The following is a 13,387-nucleotide window of genomic DNA, read 5'->3' on the forward strand; positions in this document are numbered from 1 at the left end:
AAGTTCTACAACATACCGCATGCTACATTTTTCAGAAACATCTCAATAGGAGATAATTTTAAGAAATGGGTTAAATCCTGGGCAATTGGCAAGTTGTCCGCCCTGATAGCTCAGTTGGTTAGCGCGTGACTTCGTGAACAAAGAATCTTCAAGATCAAGCGGCGCTGGTTCGACTCTCGGGGTGTGAGCTTGAGCAACGCATTTCAGGACTGCTCTCAATTCCGCGGCACCTAGTGAATGGAATAATTTCCCACCAAAAAAAACTTCAACAATCGGAAATTTCACTCTGTCAATCTCGGTAACCAGCCCTGTGTCAAAAGCCTCTACAAGTATGCGAAACTGCCAGGATTAACTTATCAAGGCTTTGTCAGTCCGAGGATAAACATTCAAAACCAACCAGGAAAAAGGCTGGAGTGACACAGCGCACATTATCATCCTCGAGCGTCTAACAACCGTCACCATTGGTCACAGCGGTAAACCATAATCTCTTCGTGGGAAAAGTGTAACATAAGATTCCGGATCCGTTCGTCTGTATGTAATGACCGAAAGAAACACTCTTCTGAAAACGTCTATTCGAGAATTGTATTTCTGTAAAAATAGCCACTGGCTGTCGAAACTGGGACGTAACACCGTACGCCACTAAAACTTGTCACTACAAAACAAATTACTTGGATAAAGACGGAAATTTCGACCAGCTGGCAAGCACGAAGCAAAACAGTTAAATATGCGACCAACCTTCAAGCAACCATTTTAAGAATAACGAGAATACATTGCAATATCTCAAACGCACGTAGGCAGCTACTGTGACGTAATAATGATAAGCAATGATAAGCTATTCAAGCAGCTGTTCAAGTTTAGCTTACACCTGTTCAAGTAATTAAAGATTTAACGATGATGTATTGTTATGCTGCAGCTGCAATGTTTTACAGGTCTTGCAAGCGATAGTGCAATTTGCTCATTTTTTTGAAATATTCCTATACGTAATACGCTAAGATTCAGTAGACCTGAACGGTTTTACATGACGTTTGATTTGGTGAACAATTGTCTGGAACAACCATTTGTTACGTATCAGACAATTGGCTAGACTGTGCTCCGTCATCAATGTGTTGCAAGATTTCGCGATAATAATGGAGCAGTGACAAGCTATTAACTTTGTTACAATTGCTGCTGATTTGGAGGGCAGCCACTTCGTGTAATGCACTGAATGGACAGATCATTGTTAGTTGATGGGCTGGACAATGCACAGGCCACTTCTTGTTCTGGGTTCGATTCCTAGTCGAACCAAAGCATCGATGGTGTTATTTCGAGCGTGAGAGGCAAGAATAAGTGGTCATTGTGACAATTAACAACAACAAAAGAGAAAATGAAAATAAACAATACACAGGAAAAGAGTTCACTTTTGTAAAATGAAAAAAATATTCAGTCAGATGGGAAATTCCCTATCTACAGTTGAAAATAAACAAAACGTTAAATAATTTTGTAGTTTAGCGTGAGGAGGTCTGGTAGTTAAGTGTTTGCGTGGATACGTTAAAGCTGTTTCTAATCAGATCTTGTCCAATATCAAATTCCAAATCAAGGTTGTGACTGCTTGCAATAGTTTGCAGCTTCAAAAACATAGTTTTTGCTGTGCAATTGAAGACATCATGACTGAACTTCTTCCCAATTTTTCTTTTGTTTCCTCATCACCGCAACAAGGCTCAACAAACTTTTCCCCTTTTCAACAAGATCCAACCAATCTCTTCTTGTCTCAACAAGACCCAACCACCCCATCCCTTTATTTACAAGATCCAGCCACATTCTCTCCTTCCAAACAAGGCCCAAGCAACTTTCCCTCTCATCTACAAGGCTCAACCAACTTCCCCTCTCATCTACAAGGCCCAACCAACTTCCCCTCTCAGCAACATAGCCCAACTAACTTCCCCTCTCAGCAACAAGGCCCAACCAACTTCCCCTCTCATCTACAAGGCCCAACCAACCAACTCCCTCATCCACAAGATCCAAGCACCGCTACCAACATCTCAACGTGTGATGCGCCTCAGGAATTCCAATATGAAAAAATAATTCGGCGACTGGCGGTGAGAAGGCTGTGTAGGATTGTTACGTCAACAACTCAACATATTGTGTGACCAGTTGTTTGGTTTATAATTATTGTTGCTACAATTAATGCTTTTGGTAGTAGAGTTCGATTCCAGGTCGGGTAATAGCAAAGTTTTAATAACTTAACTGCTAATGATCATGTCTTTCCTTGGGAGAAGCACTAAGAGAAAGTGGGATAATAATGTGTTCACTATCGTGATCCCAGACATCACATCAAACGTTTTTTGCAAATCAGTCGTTTATTACGCGGATTCAACGTGTGCAGACGTTGAATCCGCGTAATAAACGACTGATTTGCTGTCTGGGATTAGCCTGTGACACAAAAAGTGCAAAGTTTGAAAAGAAGCAGCAAAGAATTTAGTGTCTTGTTGATTACAATGAAAGGAAACGGAATAACGAGACGCTGCAAAAAAACAACAGGGAGAACAAAATTTCAATCTCACAACATCCGTAGCTGCATTTTTTGTTCTAAAAAATGCTTTCAGCAATAAGAGATTTTTATATACTGATGAATAGAATAATTATTATGTCTTTACTTACTATCTTCCTCCAACCAACAATAATAACTTTAATCATTAAAGTTCTTTCCAGATTGCTGAGCTTGTCCTCGGTAGCTTGTGCATGTTGATTGGCGTCATTCTGATGTCGATCACTGTCTTCTCGATCGGGGAAGGGCTCTGGTGCGGGGTCTGGGTAAGTCAATGTAGAAAGATTGAGCAAAATTAATTTTCAAATTTCTTTAATTTGGAATTAGGCTTAAGACAAACCATACACATATCTTGCTAACAAAACGAGCATCCATTGCAGATCATGATTGCTGGGACTATTGGAATGTTTACTCGAAGCACTGAGTTCAGAATGTGCCTGGTAAGATGTGGTGGTTTTAATGATAGGCTTTGTATCGGTAGACTAAGCCATGGACTTCTAAATAGTAGAATCTGGACTGGAAACGCAGTGGACAACAGTAGGCCAAACAGTTGGTACAACAGTTGGCCAACAGTGGGCCAACAGGGTTAGTTACTTGGCTGTTGGCCCACTGTTGGCCAACCGTTGTACCAACTGTTTGGCCTCATGTTGGTCACTGCGTGTCCAGTCCAGGTGCTACTATTTAGAAGTCCATGGCTTAGTCTCCATGTTATCCAACAAATAAAAACTTAATTAGATGCATTTGTGTTTTATCCATGAAAGTTATCGCTTTTCCGAATGAGATCGGTAATATTACTTTAGGGTTGCTTGTAAAACTATCTCGTTGACTAATAGATTCTTTTGTCGTATCAAAGCTTACACTTTGCAGTTGATGATTTGGATTAAGTGGACAAAAAGGTAAAGAAAAATACGTTTGAAGATATAACTTCTTTCTCTTCCCGTGCAGCTAAACAACCTGCAGTTTTTACATAGAGATCAATTACTGAACGTCCAAATTTTTGTTTTTCTTTCATACTATTCCAACTGTTTCAGATCAACTGCCATGTTGCCTTTGGAATCATTGCAGCATTGGCCTGTGCTGTCCAGTTCGGGATATCTGTTGAATTGATCGTTTTCTACGCAATCTTTCTATCGGTAATCGTCAACAACCTTAACATTACAATCATTAGAGTTGACAGGGGGCCCATGGGGTACTTTCTAACAGGGGAGTACAGAATAAATTTAGGTGCCTGAAACCTTTCCATTATGTTCAACTATTATCTTGCAAGATCTCCACCATGTGATGGAACATGTTTGGACATCTTCTGAGACTTCACCAAGACTCACCTCCCCAGAAAGCCCTTGAATTTGCGATAATTGGCAGCAAAAAGTACCAAGGCCGAACCGGACGTCACCGTACCAATTTATTACAACTGCTGAGATCTGACATCAGAAAAGCTGGCCTAGGATCCCTGCTCAGCACACCACATCTCCATCGATTGCAAAACATCGCAAAGGACAAAACAGAATGGAGATCCTATCAACCTTGTTGAAAGACTGATCGAAGCCAGCGGCTGTCAAACGATTTGGCTACACCGGCGGCGGAGACAGTTACAATAATAAACCTTTCCAAGGATATCAAAAAGTTCACAAATGTTTCTTACATTTTTGCTGCAGTGCACTTGTTTAGCGGTGTCTTTGAGGGCCTTGGAGTAACATTGTTGGTAGGTTACCGGGCTCAATGTAATTTCTTAAAATGCCTGATTAGGCTACAATAGATTTGTGGAAGTCTTAACCAACCCACTCACTGAATGGTTACATGTCCAAGGGCGCTGGAACGATTTTTGACTGGAGGGCAGGATTATGAAAAAAGGGCAGTTTTGTTGCTGAAAGGCCAATTTTTTTAAAGTTTTAAGATAATATATAGCGATAATTCTCATCTATCAGCTCATTATCGAGTAATGATACAAGCAATGTACAAGGGTAAATTTTCTTTCAATTTATGTTACGAATAAAGAAAACGTGCATACCGCTATTTCGTTCATTTTGTGAAACTACAAGCAATGTTGGCTCTTTTAGAGTTTTTTGTTGTTCCTCCGCATCGTGCTTCAGCTCCTCTCAATAGCCGCGTTCGTTCTGTTGGTCACGAGCTCCGTGTATTGTTGCTACTCCATTCCCGGATGTTGCCAGGTTAGTAGAGTGAAAGCAACTTTTTAAAATAAAAATAAAACAGTTGGAATACCGTGGTCTAGCTTACATTGTTTTAGGTCCAAAAAAATAATTGCAAAGCTTACAAGCAGATAACTTCAACCACAAGCCCAAGCTGTAAACTCGTCAACCTCATGACTAGGTTGCAGCGGAACAAGGAACCAGCACAACCAAACAAACTAAGGGGTTGAACAACACGTGTGAATGTTCAAACCCCCAGAAAAGGCTTCAAGAACCGAGTTTACAGCTCTCACGACAAATCGGTTTACGAAATAGAAGCTCTCGCGACAAATCGATTTAAGAAACAGTCTACACTCATTTTTGATTTGTGCATTTTATCTCAAACTTCAAGGATAGTGTCAAGATCAAAACCGCATTCTCATTAGTCATTATTAGCTTGCTATCACCAGAATCAGACCAGGTAGCTTCTACTTCTGCAGAACTACAAAGTTAGACTTTACAAAACCAGAAGCTGCATAATATGCAAGATTGGTGTGATGATGATGGCGTATGAGTGATGATTGGTGATGATTGATGTGATGATGATTGGTGTGATGATATAAACGAAAATTGTTTGTAAACAACAATAATCACACAGAGATAATTTCTGACGAGTTATTTTACATTTCAATACTTACTTCCAAAAAGAATCGCTCATTAATAAATCTGGTACAAATCGCTTTTTGAAGTATTTTCTATAATATGAAACCAAGGAACTTTCAGAAATAATTAATTAAACTACCATTCAACGTTTTATAGGCAGAGAAAACTTTTTCTCAAACCGTAGAAAATTTCATTATCAGATCACCGCTTCAATGCGTGATGGAAATCTACAGATAAATCTGCATCAAGCATTCTTCTTCTTCAATTGCCTTGCCTGAACCAGGCATCGACGGCCTCAGATGAATAATTAGACCAAATGTTCCTATTATATGTTGCATGAATGATTGTTTCTGTCTTGTCGTTAAATTGTTCCAGATGTGTTTGTCTTTGTCTGCCAGGTGCCCGCTTTCCAAAAATTTTACCAGTTAAAGAGAGATGCTCCAGTTTTTGCTTTCTTACTACATGGCCGAGAAATTTATATTGTCTGGTTTTCATACTTTTTAACAGAGTTCTGGTTTGGTTCACTTGGTGTAGAATTTCTTTATTTGTTTTCTTTGCCAGCCATGAAATGCGTTGCATTCTACGGAAGCACCACATTTCAAAAGCATTAATCTTTTCTGCCATTTTTGTTGAAATATTCCAGGTTTCAGAGTTGTAATGAAAAACAGGATAAATATAGCATTTTAAAACTCTAGATCTTGTTTTGAAAGAGATATTTTTATTGCAAAGAATTGGTTTCATTTGTTGGAAGCTTGCTTTTGCTTGGGCTGTTCTTATGTTGAGCTCTGTTTCGTCTCTTGCATCCCAATTCACCATAGTACCGAGGTATTTGAATTTTTGGACCTGTTTAAGAATTGTTCCATTAACTGATAAATTACAAATAGGAGTTTCGGTTGCTTTTTTCTTTGTTATGACCATTGTTTCTGTTTTCTTTTTATTTAATTCCATGCCAAATATCTTGCTTTTCGTACACACAATATCTAATATGTTCTGCAGTTTTACGTCCGATTCGGCTATCAAAACGGTGTCGTCAGCATATCGTATGTGGTTAATGTTGTTTCCTCCAATACTAATACCTCTTTCATCTTCAATATGTCTTAAAATTATTTCGCTGTATAATGAGAAAAGGTCAGGTGATAGCACACAACCTTGTCTTACTCCTTTCTGAATGGGCGTGTAGTCACTGCAGTCATCATTTATCCTGATAGCAGCTGATTGTTCGTAATATAAATTTTGAATGATTCTTAGATCTTTGTCGTCTATTCCAATTCTATCGAGCATGCATAACATTTCATTGTGTTGAACTCTATCAAAAGCTTTTTTATAGTCGATGAAGCACAAGTACAGGTCTTTTTGCATTTCGATTGATCTTTGAGCGAGGTTTTTCAGAATGAAGACCGCATTCCTTGTTCCTTTATCAGGCATAAACCCATATTGGCATTCGTTTATTTCTGGGTGTAATTTGTTTCTAACTCTGTTCATGATGACTCTCAGCAGTAGTTTAATAATATGGGATATCAGACTAATTGTGCGATGTTCTTCGCATTCTCTTGTGCCTGGTTTCTTCGGGATTGTAATGAAAATAGATTTTGTCATATCAGTTGGAATTTCACCGGAGTCATACATTTTGTTGAAGAGTGCGTGGAGTACGTCAATGCCAATGTCATCTAGTGCTTTTATCATTTCGGTGCTTATTTCATCTGGGCCTAATGCTTTGTTTGTTTTTGTTTTACTTAAAGCAAATATTATTTCACTTTTTAAGATGGTTGGTCCTGAAAGTGGCTCAGAGAATTTAAACGGTTTTGTTGTTCTTTCTGGGTCCCCATATAACTCTTCAATGTATTCTTTCCATCTGTTAAGGATCTTGTCTTCTTCCAAAAGTATTTCACCTGATTTAGACTTTAAACACCCAGATTTGTGTACTGATTGGAATTTTCTTGTTATTGCTTTAATCTTTTGGTGTGCTTCACCTGGTGTGAAATTGTAGATTTTTTCAATAGTAGCACATTCGTTATTGAGAAAGTCTTCTTTTGATTCGTTGCAAGCCTTCTTTATTTTGTTGTTTAAGCGTTTATATTCTAAGTCATTCTTGTTCTTATATTTTCTTCTCTCTTTGATCATATCTAAAATTTCGGGTTTCATCCAGTTCTTATGCTTTGAGGCTTCAACCGTGGGAAAAATTTCAGCTGCTTTGATTAGAGAATGTTTAATCACGTTGAAGTCTTCCTCTGTTGATGTTGCGTTTTTGTTGTTGATTTTTGAGCTGATCATTTCATTTTCGAATTTTTGTTGATATTCATTTCTTAGGCTAATATCCTTGCAGAAGTTCCAATCAATTTTTTGTTTCTTTTTAAGTTTCTTAACTTTTTGTAGTCTGAGTCTAAACTTGGCAACCAATAGGTTGTGATCGCTGTCGCAGTCGGCTGTAGGAATTGTGGAAGCATCTGTGATAGTATTTCGAAATTTTTGAAATGTCAGAATATAGTCAATTTGATTTCTCGTGTGATTATCAGGACTCTTCCAAGTCCAAAGTTTTTCAGGGTTTTTCATAAACCAGGTGTTGGCAATGTACAAGTTTTGTTCGTGACACCATTCAATCAATGTTGTGCCTCTTTCATTCATGTATCCTAAACCGTTGTTTCCAGTTGTTTTTCCATGAGCAATATTTCCGACCTTAGCATTGAAGTCACCCATTATAATTGGTATTTCGTTGTGTTTACAGTTTTGTAGGGCTCTTTCAATGTCGCCGTAAAATGTGGTAATTTCTTGATCACAAGCAGTACTTGTTGGCGCATATACTTGTATTAGACTAATGTCATGTTGTAAGTTCTTTAGTTTTACGAGAAGAACACGGTCTGAAATTGCCCAGAACCCAGACAAATTAGCACAAACTTTGGGATGAAGTATTATTCCAACTCCATTAGAGTGTTTTTGATTTCCTGAGTAAATTACATTGTAACCATTCTTCTTTATTTGCCCACTATCGTTCCAACGCATTTCAGCCAAACCAAGAATGCTGATCTTCAATCTCTTCATTTCTTCAATGATATTATCAAGTTTTCCTTTTTGGTAAAGTGTTCTAACGTTCCATGTTCCAATTTTCAATGTTTTGTTTTTCCATTTTTTTCTGAGTTTCTTTTTCATTTGTTGCTGTGTTGTTTGTGGGGCAGTAGCATTGTGACGATCTGGTCCAGCCTGCCCACAAACTGGAGTCCTACCGAGCGAGGAACCTCCCAAAGGGATTGTTCCCTTTACGCTGTTCTTGTTATACTTTATCTTTGTAATATTCATGAGGTATGTTGAGCCATGATTTGACTAGCACAGGCCATTGCTAGTGCCAGAGCTCCGTTGGCCTACTAGGACTTTGCCCCAGCGTTTCCCGATCCTTACTACGAGGAAGTGGAGTTGGTCTTCAAGGATCAAGCATTGCAGAGTGCAAAAAACAGTGTTGCAGAACGCGTTTTCGAATATTAAATTCTCATCAGTGCAACTACGTTTATGAACGCAATAACAACGGTTAAATTTAAACTCAATACAATACATTACAAACATTATAAGGACATATTCTCAGTGTTCAATTGAATATTAATAAATGCAGAGACATCAGAAAATCACTTCCCGCATGCAATTCCAGACCGACATTACTCGCTTAAGGTTTTTTTTGTTGTTAAAACAAACTTAATGTTCAAAGCAAAAAAGCCATCACAATGAACATCTACCGAAGCATACTAATTTACAGTACTTAGATAAGCACTGAAAATTAATAGACGGTATTGTTATTAATATCAATTCAATATGATTTCAGTGATTATAATACAATGTAATACAGTAGTCAGTAGCGTATCCAATTAATTAGCGACGACCTTTTAAAGTACACGTTAATTCGAACAGAAATAAGAATTTATCAAAAGTCTCAGTCATTTTAGAAAGATTTCACCACCGGTTACAGGACCATCTTTGCTTGTTTCCTTGACAGAGTCAACTCTGATTGATTATATACGCCTTGGAGAGTAGCTAGTTGAGAAAATTCAGATAATATGAAACCAAGAAACTTTCAAAAATAATTAATTAAACTACCATTCAACGTTTTATAGGCAGTTTTATTCAACGTTTTCTATTCAAAGTTTTGTTCAATTACAGGCAGTTTTATTCAACGTTTTATATGCTTTTTTGCTTTGAACATTAAGTTTGTTTTAACAAAAAAAACCTTAAGCGAGTAATGTCGGTCTGGAATTGCATGCGGGAAGTGATTTTCTGATGTCTCTGCATTTATTAATATTCAATTGAACACTGAGAATATGTCCTTATAATGTTTGTAATGTATTGTATTGAGTTTAAATTTAACCGTTGTTACTGCGTTCATAAACGTAGTTGCACTGATGAGAATTTAATATTCGAAAACGCGTTCTGCAACACTGTTTTTTGCACTCTGCAATGCTTGATGCAGATTTATCTGTAGATTTCCATCACGCATTGAAGCGGTGATCTGATAATGAAATTTTCTACGGTTTGAGAAAAAGTTTTCTCTGCCTATAAAACGTTGAATGGTAGTTTAATTAATTAGTTTCTATAAAGACGCAAAACATGCAATGGACAAAACGAGAAAAAATGCATGAGATCTTACGAATCTACACGTAGCCTAACTGGTCTACCAGCCTACTCTTGCTCTTGTATTCTTTGTTGCTGAATGTCAGAAATTATAGCTTCGGCTTGTGGTTTAAGATATCTGCTAATAAGCTTTACAACATTTTGGACTTAAAACAATGTAAACTTGAGCAAGCTATTCCAACTGTTTTGTTTCCTCTGAAATATTTTGCAACTTTTCTTCTTTTTCACCTTTCCCCAAGTGAGCTTAAAGCTTCATTTTGAAAACATTATGGCTCGTTTCCAGCACTAGTTGCAACGTTCATCTGATAAAAGTGAAAGTAAAAACAAAACTGAAACCTTTCAGTATTCAACTTTATGGCTGACGATGCTGCGGATAAAGATTGAAAGACACCCATGTTTATAATTTACATGCAGACTCCAGCAAGTACAAGGTCAACCTTCTTTGTGAATCAACAACCAGTTGCTATACATGGTAAGTCTGTTGTTATGGAGTGTTTTGCCTCAACAAAAAGGAGAAAATCGTTGAAAATGCTTTTCGATGTAACCTGCGGATAAAGTGTAAACTACGGTGTTGAAAACAAAAACAACTTTGAAGCAACATTGCCTTGGTGAGGTTTTGTTTCATTTCGTATTAAACTTTTTATTGAAAAACTTCGCTGCGTTCTTGACGTGAAATATTCAAGACCCCTTTCTCTTTTACAAGATAAAGTGGTTGATCTTGAGCCAGTGTAACTTCGTCTTGGCCAAAACAATTTTCTATCAGCAGTGACGCGACCAATTTTAGAACGAACCATCAGAGAACATTTCAACTTGCAGGGTTGCCGTGTGCTCACGCAATCCGAGCATTTGACTTTCTGTCAATTTTAGTGGAAACAAGCTGATGACGTAAAGCGACGTCATATTGTCGTCATCTCTTCTGTTTAAATTGTGGGACGTCCCTTGAACAAAAACGACGTAAAGCATTTCAGATGTCATAGACCTGCTGCAATTGCAGCACTTTGCAATTGCAAATAAAATTTGAAGTTTTATGGCTACAATCGAACAATTTACAAAGTTTTACACAACCATCAAGCCGACAGAGCGTTCAATTCTTTGACACCCACTTTATTGCAAGTACATAACTTTATCAGATCTGGCCAGATTGGTACCTGATCTGATGAAGATATTGTACCTGATGAAGTGGTTGTCTGTGGTGAAACAAATATTTTATAACTTTAAAAGCCTGACGCTATCTGGTCGTGGGAGTTTCTTGCACACAACTTTCTGGCATTGTCCAAGCAAATAGATCATTTGAAGTGTATTTGTTACAACACCCGTGACGTCACATGCAAGATTTCACTGGTAATATGAAATTTTGAAAATTTGTTTTGGATTTGGAATCTTTAAACAGTTAACCGATGACCTTTGTCCACAGACCGCGCACTGCTTGTCTCATCAACACTGGTCATCATTTAAAAGAGTTTAAACGTATTTTTGAAAGCAAGTTTTGTGCGCAATGAATAACTTTGCGATCAACACGGCAGATTTCTCGTTGATAAAATGTTTCTACTGTATTTTCAGAAGCTCATCCTCTTCCAGGAAACTTGGCACCTACCAGCAACCAACAAGTCTACCTGGCCCACTCAGTTCACCAACTACCGCCTGCACCATTAAGCTCAACCAGACGCAATACCACAAAGCTCAACACCATCGCACCTTGATGTGGTGTTGCTGGGAAATATCTGCACTTGATTATCAACATTGAAGCAACATACAGCAATTCTAACGTTTAAGAATGTGGGACAAACGTCATCATTCTGATCATTTCCAAAATTCAAAAATCCATACCAATTCTTTAAACATACAAGAGTGAAACGTTTTGATTCTTTTGCAACTTCATTATTTGATTTTTGTGCTGTTTTTTTTTGGCATAACTGAAGATGGTCTAGTTCAGGGGTTCTTAACCTTTTTTCCCTTATTACCCATTTCTGTCCAGATCAAAGTCCCATTACCCAAAATTTAATTTTATCTATTTTGACATATTAAAAATATAAAACAGCGTTATTCAACAAAAACAACGTTTAATGCAAACAAGGACATCAATAGTGCCAGTAAGACATTTGCTCTTGTTTTATGTGTAGCCTACAATCGGTGCAATATTTGGTGCGATTTTGAATAATTATTGCACAACGCAAATCTGACTCCAGATCTAACAGCTTGTCTGCTAGGCATGCCACCCTGTTCTGAAACATTGTATTTGAAATATCCGTCTTCAATCCTTGTTTATGTTGCATCTCAAGAAATTCAGTAACCTCTGGTAAGAAACACACAAGCCGAATCAACATGTTTCTATTTGAGAGCCAGCGTGCAGAAGTATGAAACAACAGAAAATCATACTCCACTTGCTTATCTTGACATAATTTTCACAAGAGTCGTGTATTAAGGCCACTCGCTTTTATATAGTTCATAACTTTAATAACACAATCAAGTGCTTGCGTGGCTGTGACATAGTTCTTGAACAATCGGAAACTTCACTCTGTCAATCTCGGTGACCGAGCCTGCGTCAGTGGTTCAAAGCCTCGACTAGTATGCGAAACTGCAAGGAGCTCTGCAAGAAGCTTTCCCAGTCAGAGGATAAAGATTCAATCAATCAATAGTGTTGTTGCGAAGATACCAAACAAACACCATCAGTTGAGAAAGATTTGCAACATCAACAGACTCATCAAGCTGTATTCCAAACACAGGAGAAGCTTTGATATTTGTGATGAGTTGTGATTTGTTTGTTACATCTATAATTCTAAATATTCTGGTTCAGCTGATTACCCACCTGCTATCCTGAAATTACCCACATGTGGGTAATTACCCATAGGTTAAGAACCACTGGTCTAGTTGCTAGCTAGTCAAATCGATTTTTAGCTGTTTATGATTGAACTGACTCGTGTAAAAGTAAATTCGTTTGTATTACAAGACATGTAACCGAGTCGTTCATATCAAGCATTGTTGTGGGTTTGACACCTGTCAGAAGATATTTCATTGTCTTGTTTTGTTGACGTCATTTGTATCATTGACGTCATTCAACAATGTGGAGTTTGGGATTGATCCCAGCCGATGAGAAAATGAAGTAGATTGCAGGACGCTGGAAACGAGTAATTATCACTGAAGATGTTACTATAAAATATTTCTTATGATTTGCTTCACCCGATTTTCTTCCATTTTGTAATTTTGTTGTCAATAAAATGTTATCGTTCATAATGATTCCGTTTATCAAGTTGCATTGAGATGGAAGGCGATGGTTTAAAGAACTATCTACCTTCTCCAACACTTGAATTACAAAACCCTCGATTTTTTATTTCAACCTTGAAGCATCGCGTTGGCAGCGAGCTATCTGGAAAACCAATGTGGAGACTTTTTGTTTTGCTTCTTCTTCTTGTGCGTGAGGTGGTAGCAGTTACGCTATTTCATTCAGGCACTGCAGCCATTGGACTGT

The sequence above is a fragment of the Aplidium turbinatum genome, chromosome 17 (genome assembly GCF_918807975.1).
Source record: "Aplidium turbinatum chromosome 17, kaAplTurb1.1, whole genome shotgun sequence".
Taxonomy (NCBI): Eukaryota; Metazoa; Chordata; class Ascidiacea; order Aplousobranchia; family Polyclinidae; genus Aplidium; species Aplidium turbinatum.